Source organism: Manis javanica, chromosome 1 (assembly GCF_040802235.1).
Source record: "Manis javanica isolate MJ-LG chromosome 1, MJ_LKY, whole genome shotgun sequence".
NCBI lineage: Eukaryota > Metazoa > Chordata > Mammalia > Pholidota > Manidae > Manis > Manis javanica.
Window position 1 is genome coordinate 73,810,114 of NC_133156.1, and position 14,590 is coordinate 73,824,703.

Below are 14,590 nucleotides of genomic sequence, written 5' to 3' on the forward strand. Positions count from 1 at the left end.
ACAACATCCAGACCACATTCACACCTGCAAGAACCCAGCGCCTTGAGAATGGGGTAAGATATAAGCCCCAGCCTGCCGGGACGTGAGCACCCCTCCCCCCAGCTCCCAGCGGGAGGAGAGGAGTTGGAGCGGGGAGGGAGAGGGAGCCCAGGACTGCTGAACAGCCAGCCCCAGCCATCCGGACCAGAGCGCAGACACAGTGCATGCATGGGGTCCTGGATACTAGGGAAACAGGATGGCAAGACCTGTGAGCAGGTACTTGAGGCCGGTGCCTGGGGACAAAGAAAAGCAAGTGTCTTTTTTTTTTCTTAATTATTAACTTAATTTTTTTGTGTGTGAGTGCTTTTTGGAAGTCTTAAAGGGACAGGGACCCCAAAACCAGATGGAAGTGTCCCAGGACACTTAGTCTGGCAGCAGGGAATCTGGGGATCTCTGGGCACTCTAACCCCCTGGGCAGCAGGGAGCATGGAGGCCCTTAACGGAGATAAATAGCATCCCAGCAGCTCCCCCTCCAACGCGGGGGAGGAAATAATCAAACAGACCACGGAAATACACAGAACTTCAAACAGAAAGGACCCAAGGAGGACAACACCAAGACACATAATAATTAAAATGGCAAAGATCAAGGACAAGGAAAGAGTTTTAAAGGCAGCTAGAGAGAAAAAGGTCACCTATAAAGGAAAACCCATCAGGCTATCATCAGACTTCTTGACAGAAACCTTACAGGCCAGAAGAGAATGGCATGATATATTTAATGCAATGAAACAGAAGGGCCTTGAACCAAGGATACTGTATCCAGCATGATTATCATTTAAATATGATGGAGGGATTAAACAATTCCCAGACAAGCAAAAGTTGAGGGAATATGCCTCCCACAAACCACCTCTACAGGGCATCTTACAGGAACTGCTCTAGATGGGAGCACTCCTAAAAAGAGCACAGAACAAAACACACAACATATGAAGAATGGAGGAGGAGGAATAAGAAGGGAGAGAAGAAAAGAATCTCCAGACAGTGTATATAACACCTCAATAAGTGAGCTAAGTTAGGTAGTAAGATACTAAAGAGGGGAACCTTGAACCTTTGGTAACCATGAATCTAAAGTCTGCAATGGCAATAAGTACATATCTTTCAATAGTCACCCTAAATGTGAATGGACAGAATGCACCAGTCAAAATACACAGAGTAATAGAATGGATAAAAAAGCACGACCCATCTATATGCTGCTTACAAGAAACTCACCTCAAACCCAAAGACATGCACAGACTAAAAGTCAAGGGATGGTAAAACATATTTCAGGCAAACAACAGAGAGAAGAAAGCAGGGGTTGCAGTACTAATATCAGACAAAATAGACTTCAAAACAAAGAAAGTAACAAGTGATAAAGAAGGACACTACATAATGATAAAGGGCTCAGTCCAACAAGAGGATATAACCATTCTAAATATATATGCACCCAACACAGGAGCACTAGCATATGTGAAACAAACAGTAAGAGAACTAAAGGGGGAAATAGACTGCAATGCATTCATCTTAGGAGACTTCAACATGCCATTCAACCCAACGGATAGATCCACCAGACAGAAAATAAGTAAGGACACGGAGGCACTGAACAACACAGTGGAACAGATGGACCTAATAGACATCTATAGAACTCAACATCCAAAAGAAACAGGATATACATTCTTCTCAAGTACACATGGGACATTCCCCAGATTAGACCACATACTAGCCCACAAAAAGAGCCTCAGTAAATTCCAAAAGATTGAAATTCTATCAAACAACTTTTCATACCATAAAGGTATAAAATGAGAAATAAATTCTACAAAGAAAACAAAAAGGTTCACAAACACATGGAGGCTTAACAACATGCTCCTAAATAATCAATGGATCAATGAACAAATTAAAAAAGAGATCAAGGAATATATGTAAACAAATAACAACAACAACACAAAGCCCCAATTTCGGTGGGATGCAGCGAAAGCAGTCTTAAGAGGAAAGTATATAGCAATCCAGGCACACTTGAGGAAGGAAGAACAATCCCAAATGAATAGTCTAACATCACAGTTATCGAAACTGGAAAAAGAACAAATAAGGCCTAAAGTCAACAGAAGGAGGCACATAATAAAGATCAGAGAAGAAATAAACAAAATTGAGAAGAATAAAACAATAGCAAAAGTCAATGAAACCAAGAGCTGGTTCTTTGAGAAAATAAACAAAATAGACAACCCTCTAGCCAGACTTATTAAGAGAAAAAGAGAATCAACACAAATCAACAAAATCAGAAATGAGAACGGAAAAATCACGACAGACTCCACAGAAATACAAAGAATTATTAAAGACTACTATGAAAACCTATATGCCAACAAGCTGGAAAACCTAGAAAAAATGGACAACTTCCTAGAAAATTACAACCTTCCAAGACTGACCAAGGAAGAAACACAAAAGTTAAACAAACCAACTATGACCAAAGAAATTGAAATGGTAATCAAAAAACTACCCAAGACCAAAACCCCCAGGACAGACGGATTTACCTCGGAATTTTATCAGGCACACAGAGAAGGCATAATACCCATTCTCCTTTAAGTGTTCCAAAAAATAGAAGAGGAGGGAATACTCCCAAACTCATTCTATGAAGCCAACATCACCCTAATACCAAAACCAGGCAAAGACCGCACCAAAAAAGAAAATTACACACCAATACCCCTGATGAATGTAGATGCAAAAATACTCAATAAAATATTAGCAAACAGAATTCAAAAATTTATCACAAGTATCATACACCACGACCAAGTGGGATTCATCCCAGGGATGCAAGGATGGTATAACTTTCGAAAATCCATCAACATCATCCACCACATCAACAAAAAGAAAGACAAAAATCACATGATCATCTCCACAGATGCTAAAAAAGCATTCGACAAAATTCAACATCCATTCATGATAAAATGGGTATAGAGGGCAAGTACCTCAACATAATAAAGGCCATATACGATAAACCCACAGCCAATATCATACTGAACAGCGAGAAGCTGAAAGCTTTTCCTCTGCGATCAGGAACAAGACAGGGATGCCCACTATCCCAACTGTTATTCAACATAGTACTGGAGGTCCTATCCACAGCAATTAGATAAAACAAAGAAACACAAGGAATCCAGATGGGTAAAGAAGACGTTAAACTGTCACTATTTGAAGATGACATGATATTGTACATAAAAAACCCTAAAGACTCCACTCCAAAACTACTAGAACTGATATTGGAATACAGCAAAGATGCAGGATACAAAATTAACACACAGAAATCTGTGGCTTCCCTATACACTAACAATGAGCCAACAGAAAGAGAAAACAGGAAAACAATTCCATTCACAATTGCATCAAAAAGAATAAAATACCTAGGAATAAACCTAAACAAAGAAGTGAAAAACCTATACCCTGAAAACTATAAGACACTCTTAAGAGAAATTAAAGAGGACACCAACAAATGGAAACTCATCCCATGCTCTTGGCTAGGAAGAATTAATATTGTCAAAATGGCCATCCTGCCCAAAGCAATATACAGATTTGATGCAATCCCTATCAAATTACCAGCAATATTCTTCAATGAACTGGAAAAAATAGTTCAAACATTCATATGGAAACACCAAAGATCCTGAATAGCCAAAGCAATCCTGAGAAAGAATAATAAAGTGGTGGGGATCTCACTCCCCAACTTCAAGCTCTACTACAAAGCCATAGTAATCAAGACAATTTGGTACTGGCAGAAGAACAGAGATACAGACAAGTAGAACTGATTAGAGACTCCAGACATTAACCCAAATATATATGGTCAATTAGTATTCGATAAAGGAGCCATGGACATACAATGGTGAAAGGACAGTCTCTTCAAACAGATGGTGCTGGCAAAGCTAGAAAGCTACATGTAAGAGAATGAAACTGGATCACTGTCTAACATCATACACAAAAGTAAATTCAACATGGATTGAAGACCTGAATGTAAGTCATGAAACCATAAAACTCTGAGAAAAAAACATAGGCAAAAATCTCTTAGACATAAACATGAGTGACCTCTTCTTGAACACATCTCCCTGGGCAAGGAAAACAACAGCAAAAATGAAAAAGTGGGACTATATTAAGCTGAAAAGCTTCTGTACAGCAAAGGACACCATCAATAGAAAAAAAAGGTACCATACAGTATGGGAGAATATATTTGTAAATGACAGATCCAATAAAGGTTTGACGTCCAGAATACATAAAGAGCTCACCCACCTCAACAAACAAAAAACAAATAATCCATTTAAAAATGGGCAGAGGAACTGAACAGACAGTTCTCCAAAAAAGAAATACAGATGGCCAACAGACACATGAAAAGATGCTCCACATCGCTAATTATCAGAGAAATGCAAATTAAAACTACAATGAGGTATTACCGCACACCAGTAAGGATGGCTACCATCCAAAAGACAAACAACAACAAATGTTGGCGAGGTTGTGGAGAAAGGGGAACCCTCCTACACTGTTGGTGGGAATGTAAATCAGTTCAACCATTGTGGAAAGCAGTATGGAGGTCCCTCAAAATTCTCAAAATAGACTTACCATTTGACCCAGGAATTCCACTCCTAGGAATTTACCCTAAGAATGCAGCACTCAAGTTTGAAAAAGACAGATGCACCCCTATGTTTATCGCAGCACTATTTACAATAGCCAAGAATTGGAAGCAACCTAAGTGTCCATCAGTAGATGAATGGATAAAGAAGATGTGGTACATATACACAATGGAATATTATTCAGCCATAAGAAGAAAACAAATCCTACCATTAAAAAATGGCAACAACATGGATGGAGCTAGATGGTATTATGCTCAGTGAAATAAGCCAAGCAGAGAAAGAGAAATACCAAATGATTTCACTCATCTGTGGAGTATAAGAACAAAGGAAAAACTGAAGGAACCAAACAGCAGCACAATCACAGAACCCAAGAATGGACTAACAGGTACCAAAGGGAAAGGGACTGAGGAGGATGGGTGGGGAAAGAGGGATAAGGGGGAAGAAAAAAGGGGGTATTATGATTAGCATGCATAATGGGGGGGTGGGAGAAAGTAGAGGGCTGTACAACACAGAGAAGACAAGTAGTGATTACACAACATTTTGCTATGCTGATGGACAGTGACTGTAAGGGGGTTTGTTGGGGGGGACCTGGTATAGGGGAGAACCTAGTAAACATAATGTTCTTCATGTAATTGTAGATTAATGATAACAAAAGATAAAAAAAAGAAAAAAAGGAGGATTACTCCCTCATAGGATAAAAGTAACTGCAAATCACCAATTACTGCATGCTTTAAATATGTCATATGATCAGCTATGGAAGTACATTTTTCTGATAATATTCCTTTCTCTTAAAAAAAAAAGCAGTTCCTGTGTGGTGATCTCCAATAAATTCTTCACAATGGTATAAAGGGCATATCAAAGTGTGGGCAAAGGGTTTGTTTGTGTTTATACAGAGGATCAAAGCCTAATTTAGCTTCCCAGAAAATGAATTAAAATACAATATGAAGAAGAACTTCCAACGTCAACATTCTCTGGAAGAGTCATTCCAGAAAATGATCATCAAAAAACTTCAGCAAAGATCCCGGTGCTGTTGCAGTTATAGCTGCATTCATCCCACTGGTTCCTGGACTTGCCATTGGAATGAAGAAGGAGATATCTAAGCTGGCCTGTGCATACAGTAAAACAACAAGTTTGACTGGATCTATACTGTTGGAACTCAACCAAGAATTAGGAGAAGTGCAAGTTGCAGCACTCCAAAATCTTGCGACTATAGACTATCTACTGTTAAAAGAACATATGGGATGTGAACAGTTCCCAGGAATGTGTTGTTTTTAATTTGTCTGATTTTTCTCAAATTACTCAAATTCATTTAGACAATATCCATCATATCATTTATAAGTTTTCACAAATGCCTAGGGTGCCTAACTGGTTTTTTTGGTTTCACTGGAGATGGCTGGTGATTGTAGGTCTGCTTTGGTTATGTAGCTGTATTCCTATTATGTTAATGTGTGTATGCAATTTAATTAGTAGTTTAAAACCTATACATGCTTATGTTACTCTACAAGAAGATATGTCAAAGAAATAATCAATCTTCCCATGTTTTCTTCCATCTGCTACTTCTATAGCTTCTCTTCTTCCTTCATAATTACAACCCCTAAGTAGAATTCGTGCCTCATATCGAAATTACTGAGTATCATAATTCTTCCAAGTGGTAAAGATACCTCAAGACAAATGCTGGGCATAGAAGCCACAGGGCATAAATCTGCAAAGAAGTAAAAAAGCTAACCTTTTCAAAGAATATTGCTTCTCTCTCACTTACCAACTTTACATTTCCCTGTATGGCCCTGGAAGATGACTGGTTAGCCAGAGACAGGTAAGATTCTTCAAGGGAGGAACAACCTAAGACAGGCACAGTCGCAGGGGGGCCATCAGGTGAGAAATTGGGGTTCAACAGAGGTGAGGCTTAGAACCTCACCGCCCCTGTTTTGAGAGAAATCTTCTGCATCTGTGGATGTTATGTTGCCCTTGTCTAGCTTGGATTAATACTTACTCTATAGGCACACACGTGATCATCTACATTTGCCCTCTTACAGCACTAAACTATGTTTTCTACCTTTACCTTGCATCTACCTACCACTTCAGCATTTTATTAACAATAATTATAATAATAAGGGAGAAATGTGGGATTCACATATAAATCAAGTATAAAAATCAAACGAATAATCATAATTGACCTGATTGTTTATAGTTCATGATGCATGATCCAAACTGAAAGTTTCTGTAATGAATACCCTTGCACTGTTCACCATGTAAGAACTTATTCACTATGTAAGAACTTGTTCACCATGTAAAGACTTGTTCGTTATGCTTCAGAAGATTGGAGACCGTTGAGAATTAGGCTTGGGGTTGATTAATGATTGTGCATTGAGTCCCCTATACAGTATTTTATTGTTGTTAACAACCATATGATCAATAAATATGAGAGATGCCCTCTCAAGAAAAAAGAAGAAGAATGCTAAAAAAAAATGAATCAATCATAACACTGAAGAAAACCATCAGAAAACAAGAGAAGAGTATATAAGAGAAGAAGAAATGAACAGAGAGGAAATACAGAAACAACCAGGAAACAATTAATAAAATGGCAGTAACTGCATAATTAATGCACTTGATATTCTTACCTTATAGTGTAATAATTATTACCTTAAGTGCAAATGGACTGAATGCATCAATGAAAAGACAAACGGGGTAAGAATGGATTAAAAAAACAAGACCCATCTATATGCCACCTACAAGAAACTAATTTCAGACCTAAAGACATAGACTGAAAGTGAAGGAATGGAAAAAGATATTTCATGCAAATAAAAGAGAGAAAAAAGCAAGACTAGCAATATTTGTATCAGACAAGATAGATTTCAAAACAAATAAAGTAACAAGAGACTAAAGACATTACATAATGATAAAGGGATAAGTCCAACAAGCATTTAAACAATTATAAGTATCTATGCACCAAACATAGGAGCACCTACATACGTAAAACTAATTCTAACAGAACTAAAGGGAGAAACAGACTGCATCTCAATCATATTAGGGTATTTTAACACACCACTTACATCAATGGAGATCATCTAGTAAGAAAATAAAAAAGGAAATAGAGGTGTTAAATGACCCATTAGACCAGAAGGACTTGACAGATATATAGAAACATTGCACCCAAAAGCAGCATGATACACATCTTTCTCAAGTGCACATGGAACAGTCCCCAGAATAGATCACATATTAGGAGACAAAAATAAGCCTCAGTAAATCCAAAAAGATTGAAATTGTATAAAGTATCTTTTCAGATCATAATGTAATGAAACTAGAAATCAATTACATGAAGGAAAAAAAACCCACAAACACACAGAGTCTAAACAACATGCTTCTAAATAAACAAATCAAAGAGGAATTCCAACAATACATGGAGACAAATGAAAATAGGAACACAACAGTTCAAAACATTTGGGATCCTGCAAAAGCAGTCCTAAGAAGGAAATATATAGCAATACAGGCCTACCCCAACAAACAAGAACAATCCCAAATAAACTATCAAAACTGACAACTAAGGAAACCAGAAAAAGAACAAACACAACCCAAAGTTAGTGAAGGAGGGACATAATAAAAATTAGAGCAGAAATAAATAAAATAGAGAAGAATAAAACAATATAAAAAAAATCTATGAAACCAAGATATGGTTCTTTGAAAAGGTAAACAAAATAGACAAACCCCTAGCCAGATATAACAAGAAAAAAAGAGAGACTATACAAATGAACAAAATCAGAAATGAAAAAGGAATAGTTACAACTGACAGTGCAGAAATACAAAGAATTATAAGAGAATTCCATGAAAAATTATGTCAGTAAATGGGACAACCTAGAAGAAATGTACAAAGTCCTAGAAAAGTACAACTTTTGAAGACTGATCCAAGAAGAAACCAAGAATCTGAACAGGCCAATTACCAATAACAAAATTGAACTGGTTATTAAAAAAAAATTCCAAAAAAAAACCAAAGTCCAGGACCAGATGGCTTTACAGCTTAATTCTACCAAATATTAAAGAGGAGCTAATAAAGAGGAGGGAGTACTTCCAAACTCATTCTATGAGACCAATATTAGTCTAACACCAAAAACAGATGAAGAGACAACAAAAAAAAAAGAAAATTTTAGATCAATATCTCTGGTGAACATAGAACAAAAATTCTCAACAAAATATGGGCAAACTGAATTAAAAAATACATCAAAAGGATCATACATCATAACCAAATAGGATCTATTCCAGGGATACAAGGAAGGTATAATATTTGTAAATCAACCAATGTTATAAATCACGTTTACAAAAAGAAGGTTAGAAACCACATGACCATCTCAATAGATGCTGAAAAAGGTTTTGACAAAATTCAACATCCATTTATGATAAAAACTGTCAACAAAATGAGAATAGGGTATGTATTTCAATGTAATAGAGGACATATATGACAAATCCACAGCCAACATCACACGCAATAGCGAAAAGCTAAAAGATTTCCCTCTTCGATCAGAAACAAGGCAAAGATGTTCATTTTCACCACTCTTACTCAAAATAGTACTGTAAATCCAAGCTATGACAACCAGACAAGAAAAAAGATAAAAGGCATCAAAATTGGTAAGGAAGAAGGAAAATTGTCACTATTTACAGATACATGATGCTATATATAGAAATTCCATTTATAATTTGATCAAAAAGAGTAAAATACTTAAGAGTAAACCTAACCAAGGAGGTGAAAACCTGTATTCTGAAAACTATAAGACATTGATGAAAGAAACTGAAGAAGAAAGTAATAAATGGAGTCTATCCAATGCTTAGGGATAGGAAGAATTAATATTAATATTGTTGAAATGGCCACCCTGCTTAAAGCAATTTATATTCTCAGTGCAATCCCTATCAAAATATCAATGGTATTTTTCAATGAACTAGAGCAAATAATCTTAAAATTTAGACACTACATGCAAGAGAATGACTCTGGATTACTTTCAAAGACTACATACAAAACTAAACTTGAAATGGAGTAAAGAAGTAAATATAAGACATGAAACCATAAAACTCTTAGAAGAAAACTACAGGCTGCAATCTCTTGAACATAAGCATGAGTAATTTTTTATGGGCATACCTCCCTAGTCAAGAAAAAGAAAAGCAAAAAAAAAAACAAGTGGGACTACACCAAAGGAAACCCACAACAAAACAAAAAGGCATCCAACTGTATGGGAGAATATATCTGTAAATAAAACATCTGATAAGGCATTAATATCCAAAATATATAACGAACACATATGACTCAACGTCAAAAAAACAAATAACCTGATCTAAAAAATGAGCAGGAGGCCTAAACAGACATTTTTTGAAGAAGACATACAGATGGCCAGTAGGCACATGAAAAGATGCTCCACTTTGCTAACCATCAGGGAAATGAAAATTAAAACCACAATGAGATATCACCTCACACCAGTCAGAATGGCCACTATCAAAAATCAGGAAATAACAGGTGTTGATGAGGATGTGGAGAAAACGGAGCCCTGCCACACTGTTGGTGGGAATGTAAATTGGTGCAGCTACTGTGGAAAGCAGTATGGTGGTTCCTCAAAAAATTAAAAATAGAAATACAATATGATTCAGTAACTCCACTTCTAGGAATTTACCATAAGAAAACAAAATCTCTGTTTCGAAAGGTTATATGCACCTTTATGTTTATTGCCACATTATTTCCAATATCCAAGATACAGAAGCAACTAAAATGTCCATCAGTAGATGAATGGATAAAGAAGATGTAGTATGTATATATTATGGAATATATTCAGCCATAAAAAGAAAGAAATTCTGCCATTTGGGACAACATGGATTGGACCTACAGGGTATTATAATAAGTGAAATAAGCCAGGTAGAGAAAGACAAATATCATATGATTTCACTTACTTATGGAATCTAAAAACAAAACAAAACAAATGGACAAAACAGCAGTGGACTCATAGACACTAAGAAGTGACTGGTGGTTTCTACTGGAGAGGAGTTGAGGTAGGTGGGTGAAATAGGTAAAGGGGATAAACAGGCACAAAGTCTCAATCATAATATAAAATAGTCATAGGGATGAAAGTATAGCATAGAAAATATAGTCAATAATTATGTTATATCTTTCCATGTTGCCAGATAGTAACTACACTAGTTAGGTGAGGATTTAATATGTATATATCTGTTGAATAACTATGTTATATACTTGAAACCAATATGTAATTATATATCAACAATACTTTAATTTTAAAAAGTAATTATTCTAAGTCCTATCCTAAGTCCTATCAAATGAAAGTCTTCTATAAATGTGTATTATAAACTGATAGAAATGACATGAGAAGATTGAAGGATGAGTAGCTGTACAGCTGGAAGATCCTTGAATTTTGTCACCTTCTCCCTCATAGCTGAAAAAGTATGTAATCATGGTCTATTAGAGCATGCAGAGTGAAAAAGAAATAGCCCATTTTCTTTACAGAAATATACACATTACTTTTATGAGTTTTTTTTAAGTTGAAAATCATGGCCGTCAAGGAGAAATGAAAAAGGACAAACTGGGAATACTCCTTCCTTCCATTTGAGGTAGGTATCCCTCACTTCAGCAACAATGGTGATCAACCTCACCTTCCTAATTCTTAGTGTCCTCTCCTATCCAAAACGGGGGGACTACACGATCTGTCAGGTTCTTTTCAGTTCCACAGTTTAAGAACATTACTAAAACTCCATTAGACTGGATCATTTTCCTTTTTTTATTTCAAAGCTGTGATCATATATCATATAGATATTAGACAAGTGTAATCTATTCAATCAATAGATACAAAATCAGCAGAGCACCTCTACCAACTATACTGCACTAGCCATATTCTCAGCAGAATCAATTCAAATTCCAGTATTATGAATAGCGAGTACTCTTTTTACAGTTAAATATAAGAAACAAATGGAGTGGGAAGGAGCATTTTATAATCGTAAACTCATATTCTTGCTCTAATTAGCATATATACATAAACATACATTCATCTCAATATGCAACACCCAACTTTCCAGTAAACATGTTATATGAAAGTTCCAAACATTTCTTTATTTAAGTGGAATGTTTTAATATTGTTTTTCAATATATAACTGTGAATAAAAAATGGTTTGGAAAACATCCAACATCTTAATGGAAATAAATACCAGAGTCTGTCTACAGGGACGATGTCATATATAAAGAAAGAACAGGGAAGGGAAGACTTTATCTTTATTCCCACATAATTTTGAAAAGCACTAACAGTTGTGCTTTGTTATTCAATGAAACAATATCTTTGCAATTACTGATCTTCTAATTTTACCTTGAAAGCGTGTGTAAATGAAAGAAACAGGGTGTCATTGGTGGAAATAACACAAGAACATTTATTTTTGTATAGTAGATACATTTGAAAGGAAAAACGTGGAAATGTTTAGGAAATCTGTTTCTGCACCTAAAGCTGTGTGCAAAAGAACACATGTGGAAAATACATCTGTGATTCCAACTTGTGGTTTAACATCTAGGATTTCATAGGATTATTAAATGTATGACAGTATCTATTAATTACTGACCTTTGCCACAGAAACTTGGCATGAAGTCTTCTCTTCAGGAAACAGATACAGCCAAAGAGCCTCTGGTTTCTGTTAGATTTATGGAGAATATTGAGCTGATCAAGCCATGTTTATGATAGCTGTCCAAATACAGACTGTGGAAAAAATGATAAATTATCCTTAAAAAAGAATGTTTGAGTGATATTAATTAAGTGATCTGAAATTTTAATTTGAGTTAAACCACTTTTAATGAATTTCCTAGTGATTAAACAATTCTTCACTTACTTTACCCTGTTATTCTAAGAAAACCAGGAAAATCCCAGGATGATAAAGGAAATACCAAACATACCATAAAGAAAGACATGTACTCCAGATGAGACTTTATATATGGTGCCATTTTCCTGCTTTAAATTCTTCAGTAGTTAACTAGGCACCTACCCAGTACATACTATGCCAGGCATTAGTTTTATGGGAGATAGATATATAATTATTTCTATTCTTGCAAGTACCATATGAGGTAGCCAGCATTATTATACATATTTTTCATATAAGGATACTGAGTCACAGAAAGGTAAATACCTTGTCACTAATTCTATACCCTCTCAAAAGTTTAAACAGGAATATTTGGCTTAACATATGAGGCCTATCCTGAAGTGGTCCTTGCTCTCCTTGAGAACCAGCCTCCCTTCTCCTTGAATCCTGCACATCAACCATGCTACATAATTCATTTCCCTGAACAAACAATACTCTCTCAAGTTCATCATTATTTCTTCCTCCCACTTGGCCTTAATTACCCTTGAAAATGCAATGGTACCTCCAGAAGTTAGCTGACCCCTCTTTTTCTTGACTCGTTTTTCTATGTTCTTCCATAAATACTCTATGGTTTTCTCTGTTGCTGAGTCAATCAATTTAATTAAAAATCATTTACTATCTCTTTTGAGGTAAAAAAAAAAAAGGGCCATCTTGTCTGTACCAGACTCCATAATTCCTCAATTGTACAACAATACCAATTACAAAATTCACCTTAAACCCAACCCTAGATTTGATATAAAAAATAAACATTACATAACATGTACATGTCATTTGTGGTATGGAACCTCAGAAATTAAAATATGTATGAAATTATCCCCCAAAACAGGGAACATCATATTACAGTGCCAAGTATAAAGTACCTACCTCAGAATGTTTGTGAAATGACTGAATAAATATAGAGTTATATAAATTATTTTTGCCTTCATCTTGGAATGATTATATCTTGAGGAATTGTTTGATGTGAAATAATACCAAATGGATTCATCTATTTTTTATAAATGTATTTTTGTATAGAAATGTTCAATTAACAGATCAATAATAACTATGTTGTCTCCTTATCAGCTTGAAATATAATAGAATATAAATGGTATAAAATTTAGAAAAATGTAGAAAATATTTAGAAAAAATATAGAAGAAAAGAACACAACAATTTTCTTGAGAGGTAAATAATTTTGATAAACCCTAAGTGTGAAAGAAAGCTTTAATTGATAGTTACCAAGCACCTAGACATTAGAAGAAAGGATAGAGTAAGGAGGAAAAATCAAAACACTAACAAGACTCTCCTGGAAAAAATATGTATCTTAGTGATCCTTAGGCATAGTTTATTATGAGGGTATATGTGAATTATGGAAATGTTGATAAAGGAAGCTTGTTCCTGACTGTACCAACAAGCCTACATATAAAATCAAGCATGCTTAAAATATTTCAATACTTAAGGTCAGTCAGTGTCTTTCAACTTTTAAAGAAAAGAAATAATTTGTATGAAAGACCTGTATATACTAAGGAAATATGCCCTCCAATGTAGAGAGCAGAGAAAGATAGTATTCAAGAGTAGTGTCTATAATGATAAATCCTCAGCAGTGTGTTGCATCAGTTAGGTTGGCTTCATGGATTAACATTTTCTTTTAAGTACTAAAAATGAAGAGATACTGTCAGTAACTAGGATTATTCATAATTACATAATACATTTCACAAACATCCTCAGGAGCTTGAGCCACATTTCATAAAATAACAGCTATTACCATGTAATAGTCCTTCAAAAGAGAGAACTCAGATTGCAAAAGGAAGCTAAATTATCGAGCACCTTCCTGTTCATTGTTACAAGTATCACTCTGGCTGTTTAACTATTCACTGCTTTAGTTCCAAAAGAGTTACTCACTTTTCAAACTAAAATCAAGAAATTTTCCATTCTATTTTATTATTTCCTAAACTATTCCCTTAAAATATTCTTCCCACTGGTTTTAAATTATGGCTTTTTAAATATTGGACTTAGATGCCTTAAATATCTGCAGATTTTAATCTAATGGTCTAAGAAGTTCCCACACAAATATAAACATACTTATTTAAATTTTAAATCATCCTCCAGAACACAATAAAAGATTGCA

The 14,590-nt window shown here is 35.3% G+C and overlaps 1 long non-coding RNA gene across 1 annotated transcript in view; it reads right to left on the minus strand.

Moving 5' to 3' along the window:
- Positions 1-14,590, minus strand: part of LOC108400265 (uncharacterized) — a 1,191,208-nt gene that overhangs the window by 706,202 nt on the left and 470,416 nt on the right. Inside the window, exon 8 of the long non-coding RNA XR_012130102.1 lies at positions 12,195-12,328. This is a non-coding gene — a long non-coding RNA (uncharacterized lncRNA). The remainder of the gene's footprint in view (positions 1-12,194; positions 12,329-14,590) is intronic.